The 21,762-nt window shown below is 43.1% G+C and overlaps 1 pseudogene; it reads left to right on the top strand.

The window, feature by feature from the left end:
- Nucleotides 1-8,842, top strand: part of LOC115099632 — a 33,017-nt pseudogene extending 24,175 nt beyond the window's left edge.
- The last annotated feature ends 12,920 nt before the right edge of the window (nucleotides 8,843-21,762 follow it).

Genomic DNA, 21,762 nt, shown 5'->3' with positions numbered 1-21,762 from the left:
GGGACCTTGGCAGAGGGAGCCCTTCTCACCCCGTTGGTACAGGAAGGTTCCGAAGCAGGTTTCCCAGCTAGCTAGGTAGTACTGTGGATGAGACAGACTGAGAGTTAGAGTACTCACTAGGTGTTTGCTGTAGGCATGCGATTCCACCATGTTGAAGCAGAAAGTGCAGGCACCAAGGCAAGGAGAGCAGGCCCTCGAGGAGCGAGTACCTGTTCCCTGTAAGGCACCTGAAATAAAGCAGAGGGCCGCCGAGGAGCAGGTACCCAGGTTAGCAGTTACCCCAAAGGGCAGAGAGAGAGCTTCCAGCGGGAGCATGGAAGCGGCAGAGTAGCGTAGACAGGAACGGATTTGAGTCCTTGCTAACTCAACGAGCTAGCAAATTAGAATAGGTTATATACCCGGATGGCGTGACATCAGCAAGGGGGAACACCCCCAAGGTTTGTGCCAAGGTTGGAATAAAGATGTGGGTGACGCGCGTGCACCCTAGTAGGTTCCTGAGAGGAGCATGGCGGGAGGCTGCACCATAGCCATTCCGGGGATGCAGGAGAGGTCAGCTTGTAGACGTGGCGGTAGCCATCTTTCCTAGGTATGTGGGAGGAGCCATGAACAAGGTGAGGCAAACGAGGCAAAGCCGTCTAGCACTGACGGACACAACACCTCCCTCGGCTCTCCCATTTTTGGTACATTTCTTTCTGGTGTCTGTAGTTCAATAAGACTGGAACACTCTCCTGAACAGAAGAGTTTCTTCTGACTCCTTCCAAGCAGCAACTCTGAAAGTAGATCTCAGAGTCTTAAGAACATAAGAAATTGCCATGCTGGGTCAGACCAAGGGTCCATCAAGCCCAGCATCCTGTTTCCAACAGAGGCCAAACCAGGTCACAAGAACCTGGCAATTATCCAAACACTAAGAAGATCCCATGCTACTGATGCAATTAATAGCAGTGGCTATTCCCTAAGTAAACTTGATTAATAGCCGTTAATGGACTTCTCCTCCAAGAACTTATCCAAACCTTTTTTGAACCCAGCTACACTAAATGCACTTACCACATCCTCTGGCAACAAATTCCAGAGCTTTATTGTGCGTTGAGTGAAAAAGAATTTTCTCCAATTAGTCTTAAATGTGCCACATGCTAACTTCATGGAATGCCCCCTAGTCCTTCTATTATTCGAAAGTGTAAATAACCAAGTTACATCTACTCGTTCAAGACCTCTCATGATCTTAAAGACCTTTATCATATCCCCCCTTAGCCGTCTCTTCTCCAAGCTGAACAGCCCTAACCTCTTCAGCCTTTCCTCATAGGGGAGCTGTTCCATCCCCTTTATCATTTTGGTTACCTTTCTCTGTACCTTCTCCATCGCAACTATATCTTTTTTGAGATGCGGTGACCAGAATTGTACACAGTATTCAAGGTGTGGTCTCACCATGGAGCGATATAGAGGCATTATGACATTTTCCGTTTTATTAACCATTCCCTTCCTAATAATTCCTAACATTCTGTTTGCTTTTTTGACTGCTGCAGCACACTGAGCCGACGATTTTAAAGTATTATCCACTATGATGCCTAGATCTTTTTCCTGGGTGGTAGCTCCTAATATGGAACCTAACATTGTATAACTACAGCAAGGGTTATTTTTCCTTATATGCAACACCTTGCACTTGTCCACATTAAATTTCATCTGCCATTTGGATGCCCAATCTTCCAGTCTTGCAAGGTCCTCCTGTAATGTATCACAGTCTGCTTGTGATTTAACTACTCTGAATAATTTTGTATCATCCGCAAATTTGATAATGTCACTTGTCGTATTCCTTTCCAGATCATTTATATATATATTGAAAAGCACCAGTCCAAGTACAGATCCCTTAGGCACTCCACTGTTTACCCTTTTCCACTGAGAAAATTGACCATTTAGTCCTACTCTCTGTTTCCTGTCTTTTAACCAGTTTGTAATCCACGAAAGGACATCGCCTCCTATCCCATGACTTTTTAGTTTTCGTAGAAGCCTCTCATGAGGGACTTTGTCAAACGCCTTCTGAAAATCCAAATACACTACATCTACCGGTTCACCTTTATCTACTTGTTTATTAACCCCCTTCAAAAAAATGAAGCAGATTTGTTAGGCAAGACTTCCCTTGGGTAAATCCGTGTTGACTGTGTTCCATTAAATCATGTCTTTCTAAATGCTCTATGATTTTGATCTTGAGAATAGTTTCCACTATTTTTCCCGGCACTGAAGTTAGGCTCACTGGTCTATAGTTACCCGGATCACCCCTGGAGCCTTTTTCTTTACTCTGACTCTAACCAGAAATCAATTCTGCAAACTGTAAACTACAGCCTTTGTGAGAGGGATCTCTGTCATAGTGAAAGGTAATGATGTTGCTTGTGGTCACAGTCAAGTCTTCAGAGGTGGCAGGTCCTGCAATGGTGTCCCACAGGGTACTTGGTCCAATGTCTCCTCCTAACCGGGTCTCCCACAGGAGAAAGGGGTATGCAACCCATCTAGTTTGGTCTCCAGGGAATGAAGAGGAGGCAAAGATGTGATAAAGGAATAAACTCTCCTTTTGCCTTACAATTTTAACAATTTTATTCAGTATCACATTAAAAACTAGCAATGACTAACTTTAGCTTTCTCTTTTCTTTTAGCATTCACAACCTAAAAAAACAATTCTTATAAATTCAGAACTGCATTCCGATAAACTCTGCATTCCGATAAACTCTGCATTCCGATAAACTCTTTTAATTTCTCTTTATCTCTTTATGTATTTCTTCCCTTTAGAAATTGAGTCATTGTGTTAATTTTGTCTTTCAGAGAGGCCTCTGTAAGAGAACTATGAATGCAATGGTTGATCCTCTTCTTTAGTAGGTATGTTTAAAAATCTTTTCTTTCTTTCCCACTTTTTATCTATCTTGTGTTCTATACTTTTCTTCTTGCTGCTCTTTCTTTTGTGTATCTTTCTGTTGTTTCTCTTTTATATGTGGGTTTGTTTGTCTCTATTCCTTGCTTGTTTTCTCTACGTGTACTCTTCTCTGTACAGCTTGTTTTTGTTGCTGATGGTACCTACACACCCTTAGCTGTGGAATATTTTGGGCTGGCTAGCACTGCGGAAATAAGGTGGTGGCTCATGCTGGCTGAAGCTCTTGATGTGTAGGTCTATCTTCACTCTATTACCTGGCTTTAAACAATAGAAAAAGAAAAACTGATAGGGGTGTGCATTCGTTTGCAACATATTGGCAATCCGCAACGTATATGCCATATTTGTTGTATTTGTGCGGGTCACGAAACATATGGCGAACCCCCACGAATACAACATATCACTAACGAATAAACCCCCACCCTCCTGACCCCCCCAAGACTTGCCAAAAGTCCTTGGTGGTCCAGCGTGGGTCCTGGTAGGGATGTGCAGCAGGGACGGATTCGTCCCATACGGTATTCGGATTCGTCAGGACCCAAATCTGTTGCATCCGTTCTGGGGGGACCCCGATCCAAAAAATCTCATCCCAACACTTTAAATTTAATTAACTACAACGCCCCACTCTCCTGACCCCCCTAAGACTTGCCAAAAGTCCCTGGTGGTCCAGCAGGGGTCCTGGAGGGATCTCCTGCACTTGGGCTGTCGGCTGCCAGTATTCAAATTGGCGCCGATAGCCTTTGCCCTTACTGTGTCACAGGGGCTACCGATGCCATTGGTCGGCCCCTGTCACATGGTAGAAGCAATGGACGGCCGGTGCCATCTTGTGCTCCTACTATGTGACAGGGGCTGACCAATGGCACCGGTAGCCTCTGTGACACAGTAAGGACAAAGGCTATCGGCGCCATTTTGAATACTGGCAGCCGACGGTCCGAGTGCAGGAAATCACTCCAGGACCCCGCTGGACCACCAGGGACTTTTGGCAAGCCTTGGAGGGGACTCCTGAGTGTTGGTCCCTGTCACATGGTAGGAGCACAAGATGGTGCCAGCCGTCCATTGCTCCTACCATGTGACAGGGGCCAACCAATGGCACCTGAAGCCCCTGTGACATAGTAAGGGCAAAGGCTATCGGCGCCATTTTGAATACCGGCAGCCAACAGCCTGAGTGCAGGAGATCGCTCCAGGACCTAGGGGTATGCATTTGTTTGCAACATATTGGCAATCAGCAACATATATGCCATATTCGTTTTATTCATGGGGGTCACAAAACGTATGGCGAACCCCCACGAATACAACGTATCACTACTGAATAATGCCCCACCCTCCTGACCCCCCCAAGACTTACCAAAAGTCCCTGGTGGTCCAGCAGGGGTCCTGGAGCGATCTCCTGCACTCGGGCTGTCAGCTGCCGGTATTCAAAATGGCGCTGATAGCCTTTGCCCTTACTATATGACAGGGGCTACCGGTGCCATTGGTCGGCCCCTGTCACATGGTAGAAGCAATGGACGGCCAGCGCCATCTTGTGCTCCTACCATGTGACAGGGGCCAACCAATAGCACTGGTAGCCCTGTTACATAGTAAGGGCAAAGGCTATCGGCGCCATTTTGAATACTGGCAGCCGACGGCCCGAGTGCAGGAGATCACTCCAGGACCCCCGCTGGACCACCAGGGACTTTTGGCAAGTCTTGGGGGACATATGGCCCCTGTGACATATGGCTCCAGGACCCCCGCTGACCAGCAGGGACTTTTGGAAAATCTTGGGGGGGGGGTCAGGAGGGTGGGGGTTTGTAGTAAATTAAATTTAAAGGGTTGGGATAGTGTTTTTTGGGGAAACGAATACATATGTAACTAATGAATGGATCAGGGTCCCCCGAGAACAGATGCAACGGATTTGGGTCCTGACGAATACGAATACCGAATGGGACGAATCCGTCCCTGCTGCACATCCCTAAAAACTGACTCCCTCTACCCAATTATCTTCCATAAACTATAGAGTCCCCTGAATGTTGTCTTGAAGACTTGTTGGACTTGTATTGCTAACTAGTTGAAAACAAAGGATAATTATTAAGCCCTGGCTAGTGCAAAGTGAAATCAGTAGCCTACTTGAGGGGGGAGGAGGGGGGGAATCACATGTATTCTTCATGCATCAATCACTCACTTCTTCTCAAGTGGTATGACCTCAAATAGTATAGCCCTAAGAGAGGCGCTCTGATTAAGTCCAGGCTGTTGAGCTTGGATTTTAGCCTTTATATGCTCTGCTCTGATGATATGTACTTTCTGAGTTTCAATGTGGTTTCCTGCTTACTAAAGAAAACACTTAAGCTTCTGGTAAGGAAATAGCTTTTCCTAAATTGACTCAGGAATCTAGGAGCTGCCACTTAGCAAAGACTGTAACATAAGGTGCTTATGGCTGTCACCCCCAATATTAAACTCATAACATCACTTCTCTTGATTTGCCTCTCAAGGAAGTTAACATGCTGCTCTTCCAGCAGGAAGGACACTCCTCTAGGCTCAGGATTAGAGTTTATTTCTCCGGTAGGATGCACCACAGTATCTCAGCTCAGGCAACTTAATTCCTGATTTATGTCATATTTTTTCACTCACTCAATGCTCACTCTAACAATAATTTTCAAAAGCTGACAATTATTTCAACATAAGGCAGCTATGCATAACTTAAACCTAACTGACTTATATCTTACCGGCATCCAGGTTATTTCTACTCAAGACAACACTCACTCAAGCATGCAATCACCCTCAGTGTATCTGGCCACTATTTCTTTGTTGTTTTCTGGTGATTTTTTAACTTTATTAGGTCTCAAGAGAAGAGCCACTGTATAGCTCTCCCTCAGAGCTTGGTTTCCAGTGCAGCTCTCTTTGTATTCTATAACTGCCACAGACTTTTCCAGCATCCTTGTGCTAGTGCTGATGTGTGTACTTAAATAGTACTTGTGTCAATCTGTACAACTCATAAGGTGTTTTAATTCTGCTTCTTTCTTCTTTTCCTTTCTCCATTGTTGTTATGTCCTTTAAAGAATTTAGAGAGACTTGAATACTTTCTTAAAGGAATTTGTTAGGTCCAGTGAAATTGTGCGTGTTTTTCTTTGGTGTCATTACGCTGTGCTCATTACCCTGAAGCCTTTGTGTTTCCAGGGTGATGGTTTCGGAATGTAGCAATCGGTGGTGTATGCTGTGCTGTCAGAACTTGTTTCCTAGCCAGCTGTCATAGTAAAACCTGACCCAGACTATCTGAAAGTCACTAATCTGGAGTTAACTTTACAATCAATTGGAATTTTGATCCTTATAATCCCTCTTCTTTTTTCCCCAATTCCAAAAACATATCCCAAAACATTTCCTACTAGTTCCACATCCTTGTACCCATTAAACCACACACTCACACCATACCACCATGAAAACTATCCACTTATAACTAAAATAAACATTGTTTAGTAGTTACCAAGAATTCCTCTAGTGCCCCATCCCTCAATGAATTTATTTTTAGCATTTTGCTTCTCAAATCTTCAGAGCTCCAATGGGAGCATTTATGCCTTAAAAAATTAATTTGTTTAGCCATGACGGGCCCTTGGCCCACCTGTACTCTTTGTCTGTTTTTAATTATTTTTGCTGTATTGTGCTTTATTTTAATTAATTTTGTAGTCCCCGCTCGGATCTGGCAAGAGCCCGCTGAGATCATCACTAACAGCAGGATCGCGGCCTAACCTTAATGCGCACAGGGCTTTCCCAAGGCCTCTGATGCCTTCTGCAGCTCCCTCTCTTCTTCCTGGCTCAGCATGAAATCCCCAGACCAAGGAGGTCAGGCCGTGGCTCAATGCCGCATTGTCCACTCTAACTCCTCTCCTCTTAGCTGCCTTTCTACTTTGATGTGACTCCTCCATGCCACGGAGACCTGCCACTGGCCCCCATGGCTCAACATCATCCTAGCCCCATCAAACACAGGGAGCCTGTCACTGGCTCCACGGCTCCCAATCATCTTTACCTCTTCCACAGTGCTGACATTGGCCTCCTCCAAGCTCACCTGTCTGATGGCTTCCCAAACCGGTCTCTTTACCAAGCCCCTCTCTCCAACTAGGCCCGGCACCAACCATCTATCCAGACCTCGGATCACCACCATCACTACCCAGGGACCCCAACACCACCCCAGGACACTATCTTATTTTCTTTTATATCCCCTGTTTACATGACTTTAAAAAAATCTTTAGTATATGCAAGGACTATGGAACTAACTCCCCTTTTTCATCATATCTCCTGGTTCTCTCAAACCTAGGATCCTTCTTGAACTCCAAGAAATTTCTCTTCTCCTGGTAGACTGAAGGCTCCAACCTTGAAGCTCAGCCACCTTCCCATGTGGAAGACTGGACTAAAGAGAGCATGAGCCAGAGGGCACATGAATTTTGTAAACACACTCCTTTACAAGACATCTCCTACTGGGAAGGGTCAGAGAACACTATACGCTTTTCCTGTCTCTCTGACATCTCATACTCGACGTCTGTGAAGACTCTGATGCATGTTTCATAACATCCAAGTTTCATAACCTTGATCCAAGTTTCATAACCTTGTTCTATGTAATGCCTTTTGGCAATTTTCATGTTCTGTTTCAATGTAAACCGATGTGATCTTTATTTCATATATACAACACCGGTATATAAAAATCTAAAAAAAATAATAAATGTGATAAAAGACACTTTGGGGATAACCTTTTACACCCCAACCCTAAAGTGCCTGGCTTGCAGGAAGGAGGAAACCGGTTGTCTTAGGAGGGGGCCCACCTGCTCCATTTCCTGATTTTTTTTGTGGGACCTGCTGTAGACTTCTTGCATCTTTACTCAATTAGAGTGGTTCTTGTCCTCAATTAAACCCACCTATTAACCCATATTTTAAATGTGATCCCTGTTTTTTCCCAGAGATTTTTGTGTGTTCTAACTACAATGTAAGCTCCACAGAAAAGGAAGTTTGGATTGGTAATGGGACGCGCACGGGTTGCTTCAGGCCATTGAGCAGGGACGCGTGGTTGAGGGTGTTGTGGGAAGGGGAAGGGGCTGGGCAGGAGGATGAGTGTTGGCCCCATGGAGTGTGGTGTAGTGGGAAGAGCCTGCTGACGCCGTGGAGATCGAGCTGAAGGCGGGCAGCTAGAAGGGTGACTCCCACGGAGTGAGAGCTGAGTGTTACCCTGCAGAAGGCCAAGCTGTGGCTGCCCTTCAAGGAGCTCACCATTGAGATGATTATCTCCAAGGATGGCAGATGGATGTTCCCTGTGCTGAAGGTGAATGTGTCTGGTCTGGACCCAGTGCCACATACTTCCTCTTGCTGGATATTTTGGCCGCCGATAACCACTGCTGGAAGTACGTGAATGGAGAGTGGGTGTCAGGAGGCAAACTCGAGCTGCAGGCCCCCACCTGTGTATACATCCAACTGGATTTCCCCAGTTTGGAGCCCTTCCTGGCAACGCAGTTCATTGCTGTAATTGCTTACCAGAATGAACTGATCACAGCTCTTAAAATTCAATACAACCCATTTGCAAAGGCTTTCCTTGATGCAAAAGAGAGAAGTGATCACCAGGACATGATTGATGAAGTAGATCAACAGTCTGCTTATTCACAATTAGGTAGCTGGCTTATTCCTGGAACTGGATCACTTTGCCCTCCTACTCCCCACCCTCAGTTTGGAGCCCTTTTTCGTTTTCCTCTCCCCACAGCGTGACAGATATTCATCACTAAGGAATCACTGTTCTGCCCTTTATCCTAATCCATATTCTAATAAAAACAATTCTTCCACAAGCTATTCGTATAATCCCTCTGCCTGTTTGTCCATGCTTCAGACACATGACAACTGGTCCAGGTGCCCACCCACAGCAGCATGCTGCCCATGAGCCACAAATCGGACACACCTACCAACTCCAGCCAGCATCCCAGCTTGTGATCTGAAAGTAACAGCACCATCATGCCAATGTCTCAAGCAGAAGTGATGTCAAATGGACTAGGCAATCACTTCATGTGAGGTTCTGCAGCACATTATCCATCTCGTCCCCACTGTCTACCCACACCTTCCTCCGATTTATGACAGTGGAACACCTGACATTTCTGACAGTCAGTATGACACCTCGGTGTATACCCAGCTGTTATCTACATGGACTCCAGTCACACCACCTTCCATGTAATCCGTAACACTTTAAGGCAAACTGATTTTCTATTGACTCAGTTTTTTTATCTTGGAAATAATGTTCTTTTAAAGGAATGAGGTACCCTTAAAATGAACATTTAGTGTTGGTTGAGCAAATTCTTTTTCTCAAAAGAAAAGATGTTAGCAGTTGAGGAATATTTGGTCCACCTATTGTGCTGTCAGGACTGCTCAGTCTGAGTTTCTCCTTCCTCTTCCTGCCAACTAAGATCTTTGTATTTTTGTATTCTACCACTGTATTGACTACATTAGTGGCATAAACTGTTTGTGAAATTGTAATATCTCCATAAGCAAACCTTACTGTCAAAAGATGGATATCAGCTAAAGTCACAAGAACAAATTACACAAGCAATATGCACAAATGGTATACAAGTCGCAATGATCTTGTATGCTGATGCATAAAAGCTGACTTGTGCTTGGCAGAGGCTGTTGTTGAAAGTCTGTGATTAAAAGCAGTGACAGTATTGGTAACACTCTGAAAACTGGATAAACCAAGAAAATCAGTAAATGGTTCTAAATGTAATAGGGTTACATTTTCCAGTTCTTGCATTGCCTTGATAAGAGTTAGCTTGTGTTATCCACTAGGACTCAGACAATGCAAACTATGCATTTCCTGTGCTAACTGTAGACGGAAATCTGCAACTTTTTGAAGGTTTTTATACTTCTTCTCTTCTCCACCCCTTAAAGTTCTTTGCTGTCAACTTCATTCCCTTCAACTAAAGTCCATCAGAACTATTTTCTACCTACTACGGCATGAAGTTTTGTATATATTTCTTCCCAAGCATTGTTATATCTATTATTCAAGCAGCACATTTGGATTCAATCCAGTTGCCAAAGAACATGACACTGAGTACACATGTTATTTGCAGTATGTCAGCATTTCCATGAAGTCTCTCTCTCATGGATGGTAATTTGTATATAATTAGTTAAAATGGCCAGGACACTCATTCGTGGAGAGCACCTGTATCGCTAAACTATACAGTGGGGAATGTAACACTTTAAATTGGGGAATGAAATCTACATGTTCTTAAATGTACATTTCCCTACCTCATATTTAATGCCTGTGTTGGCATGGGTAGAAAATAGTATTCCAAACAGAAAAGACTGCTAAATTAAGCTATAAATGCAGTGAATGTGTTAGAAAATAACTTCACCACATCCTCACCTTACCTCTAGATCACTGCTTCTGATTCAACTTATTCTGGTAACGCCGTAAGAAGGTGTCTACGTAAAATGAAATAGTGATCATTAGTTCAGTTCAAGGGCCCACAGGCAAACTTTTTTTGCATATGTGTCTCTCTACAGCAAGGTATGTCTTGTGGTGCTATATAAATAAACAATAGTAGTAGTAGTAGATGCCAGGGTTTTTTAAAATTAATAAAAAAGAGAATAAGACGGAGACATCAATAGTACATTAGTACCAGTACATACAGCACTGGAATTTTTCAATGTTCAGACCTTGAGGTCTATAGCGCACCCCAAAAAGCTAACTGCACTGCAATTGTGCTCTTGCACATCATTATTTCCATTAATTTATTGCCCTTTATTATTGGATGTAATTCTGTTTTGTCTAAAGTATACATGCTACCACCTTCTTCACTGCAATCTATTTTATAATCCTGAAACTGCACTACCCTACAGGGGTGGCTCAAGGCAATCTGCTGCCTGAGGTGAAGGATGAGATGGTGCCTCCCATCCCATGGCCCAGTGCAGGTAAAATCACTCAGGGCCAGGGCAGGGGGAAGGCAATGGAGGGTGAAGTGACTTGTCCAAGGTCACAAGGAATGACAATAGGATTTGAACCCTGGCTTCCCTTGTTTGCAGCCCACTGCTCTAACCACTCAGTTTTGGGCCTCTTATTTTTTGTTCTCAGTCTTTGGCGTCCACACTAGGGGGTGCTGGAGAAATGTTTAATGGGGTGGGATGGGCTTTGACCACCCCACCTCCTGGGTCTAGTACTAGGACTCCTCCATTCCCTCTTGCCTGCCTCCACCCTTCTCCAGGATCTGCCCTGGGGGTGTGAGAGGTTGGTGAATGGTGGGAGTCTGTGAGTGTGACACATCTCTCTTAGGGCTGATACAAGGGTATTAGATGCCCTAGACAAATCTTACAGCCTTTCATTCCCCTTCCCTCCCCTCCCCACATAATTAAAACGTATGCATTCTTTTCCATTTTAAAATGTATTAACTTCCCCAATGCCTATGGAAAAGACATTCAAAGTACAATCTTCTGAAGTAAGAATAACACTTACAACATATATATTATATAGGCATACACTGCAAAAAAACACACACTTTCAATAATAGTTTAATAGACTTAATAACCTCCTTTCTCATAGTACAAGGCAGTTTACTGGATCCCATATGGGTATTAGGCCTATGGTAAAGTGCACTGGGTGTGGACCTGGCTCACAGAAAGCCAGGAATAAACTGAACTACAATTCCAATATAGTAAGCCTTCCATATCTTAATTGCCAGCACTCAACCTATGAAAGAGCCGTACTGCAAATATTACATCAGGCCCTAAACACCAATACACCTCCTAATAGGAAAACAGATTAAAGCCAGGTTGTTGTAAATCCCTACACAGAAACTACATGCTAGCAGAATACCTAAAGCCTCAGTCACACAAGCAGAACACAGATAGACTCTGACCAAATACAGAATAAAGAGATCATAAGATATAAATTGAAACATGCAGACAAAAACTGAACTGGAAATCACAAGAAGTCAAACTCTGTAAGCAATGCAAACACAATCAAGAAATAAAAACATTAAACATATACTCAAAGATCAGTTTGGTAGATATTATTAGGATGTCAGTAAGCAAGAATGATGCATTTTTGAAAAGTGAGTTTGCAATCCCTAGTTGGAATTTGGACAGATTCATGTTCAGTTCATGAAAATTCTTCTATAGGAATAAATGGGTGAAATTCATATAATGTCCTATGAACAAACATGTATTGCTTGAATAAGTTGATTAAATTTGATGAGGCACTTGGAAGGGTTTAAACAGTAAGCAAACTCTGTGAATAGCTCAGCAAACAAGCCTGAACACCATTCAAGCTATGAAATAACTTTTCTTGGCCTGCTCGGTTACAATATCCTCAAATCCACTGTATATGCAGAAGAGAATTAACATTATTTATGTAATTAATTTTTCAAGACAAATTATGTGCCCATCCCTATCGTTAAATGTAGATTTCATCATGCAAGTTTCATCATAGCAAAGTCACATCGTATGATTTCTTAGAAACATGGAAAATGGCTGCAGATCAGAACTCAGGGCCATCTGAATGTTCCTGATGCAGTATAACAGAACTCGCCCAGTGTCAGGCTCTCCCAGAGTCCTCTGTGCCTATCCCATGATGTCTCCAATTCTGTTATTGTTGTTCCGTGTTTCCTCCACATTTCTCTGAAGATCTCCTCCTGCTATGCCTGAGTTTATTCTTTTTGAGCTTGTATATTAAATTACAAGCAAAATACAGGCATTCTTTCTTAAAAGTGTATTTTTCTTCATGGGACATGTGCTTTTAAAAATGTCTATCATATTCCCCTTTCCCTCCTCTCTTCTAGGACAAACATTGTTAGGTCCTTAAGGCTTACTGTGCACAGACCACACTACTTTGCTAACGCCATGGTAGTCCTGCTTTGAACTACTTTTCTCCTGTCTATATCCCTTTGGAGATATGGCCTCCAGAAATGTTCAAGATGAAGGTCTCACTAATTATCTCCCTCTCCATGATTACTATTCTCAAACACTTCTAAGGTCTTCCTGGAAATCACTTAAGCTAATACTGTGGGTCATGTTCCAACACCAAAGGACACTGTTTACACTCATTGATATAGAAAAGGCAAGTGGTTATTGTAAATTCTATGAAAGGAAATGTGCTTTTTAGCAGAGAACACTTTTATTTTACTGTTGTTGACATTGTAGAATATATTACCTAAAGAAGATAAGTAGACAACATTGGATAGTATACAAGAAAAATGCAGGGGGTATTAATGTTTATAATGGTCTTTGTAGGGCAAATTGCTGTAGCCAACTAGAAGATGACCGAACCTCATGGACAAAAATCATTATTTGATCCATGTGATGATGCAACAACATATCATCATTTGAAATCGTGGCTCTTTGAGCAATGCTGGTAATTACAACACTGTCAGCTTCTGTAGCGTGCTGCGGCTTTGCCTTGAGGTTCTGCAGCTATCTGTGATTGGCTCCATTGAGCTCAACCCCTGGCAACACCACAGGACACTGCAAAGTGCCAGCGTTGCTCATATGTACTGTATGTGGAAGTTTAATTTACTCAGATGTACAGTAGTAATGTGCCCTTGCATGGGAATTTCCATTATCTGTTTATCACAAAGTTGCCATTGGTTTATTTTGGCAAGGTTAAGGTATTATTTCTGAGATCACGAGGATGTTGAAGAAGAGCCAGCTCTAGCAGGAATAGCTTCCTGCTAATTATTTTCATAAAGGAGTCAGTAGAGCAGTGTGTTGGCTGTCTCTTATATTAACAGTGTATTTTTACTCTGTTGGAAGGCTGTGCTGAGATTAATATAAATGTTATTAAAACCATAAATCATTCACTAATGATGTGCAATAGAAAACCTTTTGCTATAGCATAAGGCTTCTAAATGTCAGCCACAGAGTGTCTGCAAATGACTTGTGCACTACACTATCAGTTCATTTTTACTAGCACAGTACACATTTTATAGGATCCTATTAAACTGGGATATCACACTATATCAAGGAATGCAAAAGCCATTGATATTCTGTATGCATGCTTTCCCAGAGCCGTGATTTCAAAATGTATTCACAGCTTTTTTTTTTTTTTTAAATGAAGGCATGAGAAAACTTAAAGAGAAAAACTGAGTAGAGGATGGAAAATGAGAAATAAATAATACAGATGCAAAACAGAAGAGAAATGGAAGAGCATGGGACAGCGCTGGGACTGGGTGGGGGCAAGGGAGTTGGCTGTCCCAGACATTAGACTCAAGGGAGTATCATCTGCAGGACATTTTACATATGGGCATAGCAGGGAGCTCATTGCATGAGCACAATGCCCTGATAAATATATTGGCCAGTGCCCCAAATGTTAGGCATCAAAGAACAGCCCTCTGCTGCCTACTCCAGCTCCTCCCTTCTCAAGCAGCATGCAAGAATCTTTGCAAAGCAAAGAAAATCCCTAATCCAGCCCCTCCTCTCCTGTTCTTTCTCCCTCCCCTCTTGTCTGCAGGGAACAGGAAGGAAGGGGTGGGTGAAGTTGTCTGCATTTTTCTATTTCTAATTTGTGATCCCTTATTCTATATTTGATGAGGGTGTATGTTCTGTGCATGTGACTGAGGTGAAGTATTCTGCTAGCATGTAGGTTCTGTGTCAGGATCTGTGGCAGTCCAGCTTGTTCTGTTTTCCCAATAGAACGTGTGTTTTAGGGCCCATTGGAATATTTTCACTGTTGCCTTTTCATACAGGGTCATTGCTCTTTGAGTTCTGGGAGTTATTGCTGATTTGTACACAGGGTCGCTATATAGGTTCTGAGGCACGTTTTTGCAGGGATTTATGTTTCTTGTTTGTTATATGTATTGATTAGGGATGTGAATCGTTTTTGAACGATTAAAATTATCGTCAGATAATTTTAAAATCGTCCAAAATCGTTAGAGTGCACGATACAATACAAATGCCCCCGATTTATCGTCAGGGGCATTTGTATTGTATCGTTAAATAGGGCGCGGGAAAACCGGCACACCAAAAAAACCCTAAAACCCCCCCGAACCTTTAAAACAAATCCCCCCCCCTCCCGAACCCCCCCCCCAAATGTTTTAAATTACCTGGGGTCCAGTGGGGGGGTCCCGGCGCGATCTCCCACTCTCTGGCCACGACTGCGTTAAGAGAGAAATGGCGCCGGTGGCCCTTTGCCCTTATTATGTGACAGGGCAAAGGTAGCGCCGGCGCCATTTTGGTTCCTGGCTCCCGACGTCACGCGTGCAGGAGATCGCTCCCGGACCCCCAGGGACTTTTGGCCAGCTTGGGGGGGCCTCCTGACCGATTTATCGCTCGTATGACATAGTGAGGGCAAAGGTAGCGCCAGCGCCATTTTGAAGATTGGCAATACGGCCCGCGTGCAGGAGGTCGCTCCCGGACCCACGCTGGACTTTTGGCAAGTCTTGTGGGGGTCAGGAGGCCCCCCCAAGCTGGCCAAATGTCCCTGGGGTCCAGCGGGGGTCCGGGGGCGATCTCCGGCATGTGTGACGTCGGGAGCCAGGTACCAATATGGCGCCGGCGCTACCTTTGCCCTGTCACATAAGGGCAAAGGGCCAGCGGCGCCATTTCTCTTAACGCAGTCGTGGCCAGAGAGAGGGAGATCGCGCCGGGACCCCCCCACTGGACCCCAGGTAATTTAAAACATTTGGGGGGGGGATTCGGGAGGGTGGGGGATTTGTTTTAAAGGTTCGGGGTGGGTTTTAGGGTTTTTTTGGTGTGCCGGTTTTCCCGCCCTCCCCCGATTTACGATTTTTAACGATTTTTTAAAAAAAACTAACATGACGATCAGATTTCCCTCCCCCCCCCAGCCAAAATCGATCGTTAACGATCGATCACATGATTCACACCCCTAGTATTGATTCATTTAAAAAAATTATATTCTGCCTCATTCAATTATCTTGTTATGCTGGGTGGCTAATGATAAAACATAATGGGGCAGATTTTAAAAAAGTACGCAAGCACATACTTTTTTTTGAGCACCCGGCGCAAACACGAGTACTCCGGATTTTAATAGATACGTGCGTAGCCACGCATATCTTTTAAAATCCGGGGTCGGCGCACACAAGGCTGCGCAAAATCGGTAGCCTACGCGTGCCGAGCCGCGCAGCTTGCCTCCGTTCCCTCCGAGGCCGCTCCGAAATCGGAGCAGCCTCGGAGGGAACTTTCTTTCTGGTGCCCCCCACCTTCCCTTTCCTTCCCCTATCTAACCCACCCCCCCCCCGGCCCTAACTAATTCCCCCCCCAACCTTTATTTCAAAAGTTACGCCTGCCCAAGGCAGGCGTAACTTGCGCGCACCGGGTGGCTGCCGGCGCGCCATGTTCCGGTCCGGAGGCTGGTCCAGAGGCCGCGGCCATGCCCCCGGAATGTCCCTGGGCTGGAACCATGGCCACTGCCCCCCAGAACGCCCCCGATGACGTGCCGGTCGCGTCATGTCCCGGTCACGCCCCCGACATGCCCCGCAGGAAAGCCCTGGGACTTATGCGCGTTACAGGGCTTTGCACGAGCCGGCAGCCTATGCAACATAGGCTTGGCATGCGCAGGGGAGCTTGGGGCAGGTTTTCGGGGGGTACGCGCGTATCTTATGCGCGTATCCCTTTGAAAATCTGCCCCAATGTCATTTGACAGGTTAAAACACAATGGGGCAGATTTTCAAAAGGCCCTGCGGTGCACGTAAAACCCCAGGACCCGTGTAAATCCTGGGGCTTGAAAAAAGGGGTGGGGACTGGGTGGGGTGGGGCCAGAGCCTCCAGGCACAGCAGCCATTTGCCGCTGTGCCCAGGATCGCGGGCTGGCCATTGGCCAGTGTGCGCAACCTATGCCTGCCCGGAGGTAGACGCAACTTATAAAATAAAGGTTGGGGGGGGGTTTAGGTAGGGCTGGGGGCGGGGTAGATAGGGGAAGGGAAGGGAGGGTGGGGGGGCGGAAGGAAAGTTCCCTCCGAGGCTGCTCCGATTTCGGAGCAGCCTTGGAGGGAACGGGGAAAGCCAGCAGGGCTCCCCAAGGGCTCGGTGCGTGCAAGGTGCACTATTGTGCACCCCCTTGCATGCGCCGACCCCGGATTTTATAACATGTGCGTGGCTGCATGCGCATGTTATAAAATCGGGCGTACATTTGTGCGCGCCAGGTTGCGCGCACAAATGTACGCCTGCACGTAGGTATTAAAATCTGGCCCAACACATTTACATAATGTATTAAAACAGTAAATTAATTTCAAGTTAAAATAATGTTCTAATACCTGCAGCTTCATATAGCTCCCCAGTGATATCAGATGTAATCAGTTCAACTGCACATCTGATATCAAGGTTTGTGAGAAAGCCTGTCTAGGTTTTCAATTTTATCCTAAATGTTCTTACATCTGTCTCTTCCTTAAATTCTAATGGAAGTGCATTCCTCCAGGTAGGGCTTGCAACAGAATATTCTTGCTTGCGAATCACCTACTACCTGATATCTTTATAAGATGGAATGGTTAGCAAATGCTTATTTGCAAAATTCATTGCCTGAGGTGGATGGTAAATTTGGAGGAGCTCCTTTAGATATGATGGACCTTCTTCTTATAGCAACTTAAAGAGCATTAAGAGCTTAAACTGCACCTTGAGGCAATAGGGAGCCAATGAAGGTCTTTCAAATATGGGGATTCTTGGTCCCCCCCTCTTCGGCATCCAGTAATTAATTGAACTGCAGCATTCTGAATTCATGCAAGGCATGCAGAAAGCATTTAGGAAGACCTACTTACAATGCAATGCAGTAATCTAGAGTTTTTCAAAGTTCCTGGGAGTTCCTGGGAGTTCCTGGGAATGGAGGGACTTTGTGTCGCTCGTTCTGGAGTGAGTAGTCAGCTATTTAACATGGTTCCATTAATAGCCAAATTAATAGAGAAAACAGTACAGAAACAGCTAGCCGAACACCTAGGCAATAATAACACTGTACCCTTCTCAACACGGCTTCCGTAAACACTACAGCACTGAGACATTACTTCTCTCACTAACTGACAACATCTTAAGAGGTTTTGATAACAGCAAACACTACATCCTTATAATGCTAGACATCCGCAGCCTTTGATACGGTAAACCACCAAACATTACTAGAAAGACTGAAAGAAATTGGATTAGTGACAAATGATAAACTGGTTCAGATCATACCTCAGCAATAGATTATTCCAAGTCCAGATAAAAAACACTCTATCAGAAAAATTTAAACTTGAAACTGGAGTACCTCAGGGTTCAGCTTTGTCTGCCACCCTCTTTAACATATATATGCTGCCCCTATGCCATCTGCTGGCAGGCCTAGGGATAATACACTACATCTACGCAGACGACATTCAGTTAATTCTACCAATAGATGACACAATTGAAAAAACACTAGGACTAGCAAACATGTACCTAGACATAATAAAACAACTACTAACCCAAATGGAACTGGTTATTAACATTGACAAAACTGAATTCCTACACCTTGAAAGAAAACATACTGAAATTATTAAAACCCCATAAAACTCTAAGAAATAACCAGAAAATAGAACTTGCCGAAAAAGTAAGAAATCTGGGAGTAATAATGGATTCAGAAATTAATCTAAAGCAACACATATCATTAAAAGTAAGGGAAGGATACGCAAAACTTATGATCCTAAAAAAATTGAAACCATTACTCACACCTGCCCACTTCAGAACAGTTTTACAAACTGTTTTTTCCAGCACTGCAATGCACTCTTACTAGGACTCCCCAGCACATCAATAAGACCACTCCAAATACTTCAAAATACTGCAGCCAGAATACTGATGGGAAAAAAAAGGAGGGACCATATAACTGAAACTTTAGCAGACTTACATTGGTTGCCAATCGAATACAGGATAAATACAAGGCCTTATGCACCATACACAAACTAATATATGATAAGAAGCAGACTGGCTAAACACAGCCCTACGAGTCCATGTCCCACAAAGAAACCTTCGCTCAGCTAACAAAGCACTACTAACAGTCCCTTCAGTAAAATCAGCAAAACTAACCCAAGTAAGAGAAAGGGCCCTATCACTGGAAGGGCCCAATCTATGGAACACAATGCCCACTGAAATCAGATTGCAGAGTGATATCAAATTTTTTAAGAAAACCTTAAAGACATGGCTCTTTAAACAAGCCTTTCCTAAAGAAACGGGAGGGTAGAGAGGTAGAGAGAAAAAAGTCAAAAGCGCAGTGGAGAATGAACAAACAGTTTTTAAAAATGCATGTTAATAACTATGAAGAGTAACTCAATAATACACCTGGACTTGACCATCACTACTCAAACATTGATTTATTAATGAGTTTGTAACCGTACTTAATTGGCACCTGTTAGAATGTACGATAACCTATCTATACATACCTTATTTTGTGCCTGTTTGTAAACCGTTGCGATGGTACGTAACTTAGCGACGGTATAGAAAAGTTTTTAAATAAATAAATAAACATAGTAAAAAGATGGCAGATAAAAAATAGTCTGTCCAGTCTGCCCACTCCATGCAGGTTACCCCCACATAGAAATATTACACTGAAAGTTATCTCAGGTTATTCCATTTCATCATTTCCATCCTCTACCCATTGTGTTCATCCTTTGTTTTTTATTTATTTTATTTATACAATTCTTATACACCGTTGCACAGAAGCAAGTTCTATCTCTACGGTTTACAATAGACAATTTAAAAACAACAATAAAGAAAAAGGAAATAACAATACATCATAAAATTTCCAAAATAAAATTCATTAAAAACTTTTAAAATAAGGACTAAATTAATATTAAAATTAGATAAGAACAGACTAAAAGGAGAGAATAGATCATATAAAAACCTGGCTTATGCTTCAGTGACCGTTTCAAATGCCTGTTTAAAAAGCCAAGTTTTTAGATCTTTCCTGAATCTCTTCAAATTATGTTGTAGCCGTAATTCTAGTGGCAATTTGTTCCAGAGGGACGGACCTGCAATAGAAATCGCATGGTCCCTTACTTCGCTCAAGTGTGCGGACCTTACTGTTGGTACTGTCAGAAGGGCTTTATTGGCTGACCTGAGATTGCGCTGGGGGATATGTAATTTTATCGTAGATTTTTTTTTTTTAATTTTTAATTTATTGAATTTTATAACAACACACAAAGATAACTTTGCTTTAGTAATACAGCAAAAGGTTAACACTTAAGAAATAAATTTCTTGCAATATATCTAATAAAAGGCAATATATTCCTTTACATTTCTAAAGAAATATGCGGGAAGAGAAGGAATACTAGAGGAGAATTTAGTAAGAACACAAACAACTTAAAGAAAGGCTCTCTATTATTACCCTCTTTCAATCTTTATGCGGCTTCATTTATGATAGAGGCGTGGACTTCTTGGCGTTGATGAATTCCCTTAAATGTTCAGTATTATAAACACATACACATTTCCTGAGTATCTAATTACACATCTAGCCGATATCTCAACAGAAATTCTGCACCCAGTGTACGAACCTCTGGGCGCATTTTCAAGAAATCTTTCCTTCGTAACTGAGTTACTCTGGATAAATCAGGAAATATACGGACAAGTCCTCCCAAATAAGTAACATTTAAACATTTAAAGTAATATTTCAATAATCAAAGCTTTATCATATTCTGAGTATAATGAAACAAACAAAACCAATCTTTCCTACTCTTAACATCTGTCTTAACTACAGCCTACATTATGCTCCTTAATTATTTTATTCTATGTTGTTATTCCCAGTTATTTGTATCCAAGTTCGAATCATCCTGTTTCTTGTAAGACAACTCCTTGTCATGGTTATTGTTTTGAATGTAAACCGACTTGATTAGTAATTCTGTTACTGGAAAATTGGTATATAAAAATGCTAAATAAATAAAATAAATAAATTTCCATTACTTCCAGACCTGAGCTTTCTAGATATTCAGACAGATTCTCAAAATCACCTGTAACCCCTATCGGGGATATCTGGATTTGGCTCTGTCTCTGTTTTAGAAAAAGAATTTTCTTTGGCGTTGGTATCATTTCTTCTGGGATCTTTTTTTTTTTTTGAAAATATGTTTATTAACGTTTTCCATAGAAGGGATAATGAATATGCATAATAGAACAATAATGAATATGCATAATAGTACAATAGAGAGGTGCAATAGGCAGTATACAAGACATTACAACACCATATAGAGTCTCGTAGTATACCCTACTAAGAGAGACCCCCACTAACAGAAGTGATAATGAAAAACCCTCAGAACTATAACCTTCCTCTCACTTTTCCCGTCATTCATGTCCATTCCCCCCCTATCTCCCTCTTACCGTTCCCTCCCCCCCCCCAAGAAGTGCACGGGGTCTACTCATTAGTAGTTAGATATTTGCAAGGCTCAGTTCACTAGTCCAAGACTGAATTGTCCAAACACATCGCTGCAGTGTGGGGATAATGAGGTCCAGTATTTGTTCCAAATCCCTTGACATTTGTCTTGAGCTCCTTGCGATTTTTTCTTGCCGTCATACGATCAAAACGAAAGACTTTAAACAATCTATGCTTCCAAAAGTCCACGTGTGGAGCGTCCTGGAAATCCATTCCTTAAGTATTGGTTGTAGCGCTACTAATAAAGCTTTTTGCAGAAATGTGCGATCATGCTTCGATAAATGGTCAGTTGATCCGGAAATAAGTCGCAATAAACATAGTTCCGGTATCCTCGGTACTCTGTCTGCAGGATGTGATCCAGCCAGTTCAGGACATCTTCCCATACTTTGCTACTTTTATACACCCCCACAATGAATTAAAAATGTTCCTGGTTCTTGATTGCATTTTGACATACATCATCGTCCCACAACGTAAATCGAAACCCACGAGCCCTAGACATATACATACATCTTAAGACTTTATAACCCATCTTCCGTAAAGCAATATTCTCCGTAGCCCC

Source organism: Rhinatrema bivittatum, chromosome 9 (assembly GCF_901001135.1).
Source record: "Rhinatrema bivittatum chromosome 9, aRhiBiv1.1, whole genome shotgun sequence".
Classification (NCBI taxonomy): Eukaryota; Metazoa; Chordata; class Amphibia; order Gymnophiona; family Rhinatrematidae; genus Rhinatrema; species Rhinatrema bivittatum.
Note: the sequence above shows the minus strand (reverse complement) of the source record. Positions and strands in the feature narration are given on the sequence as shown.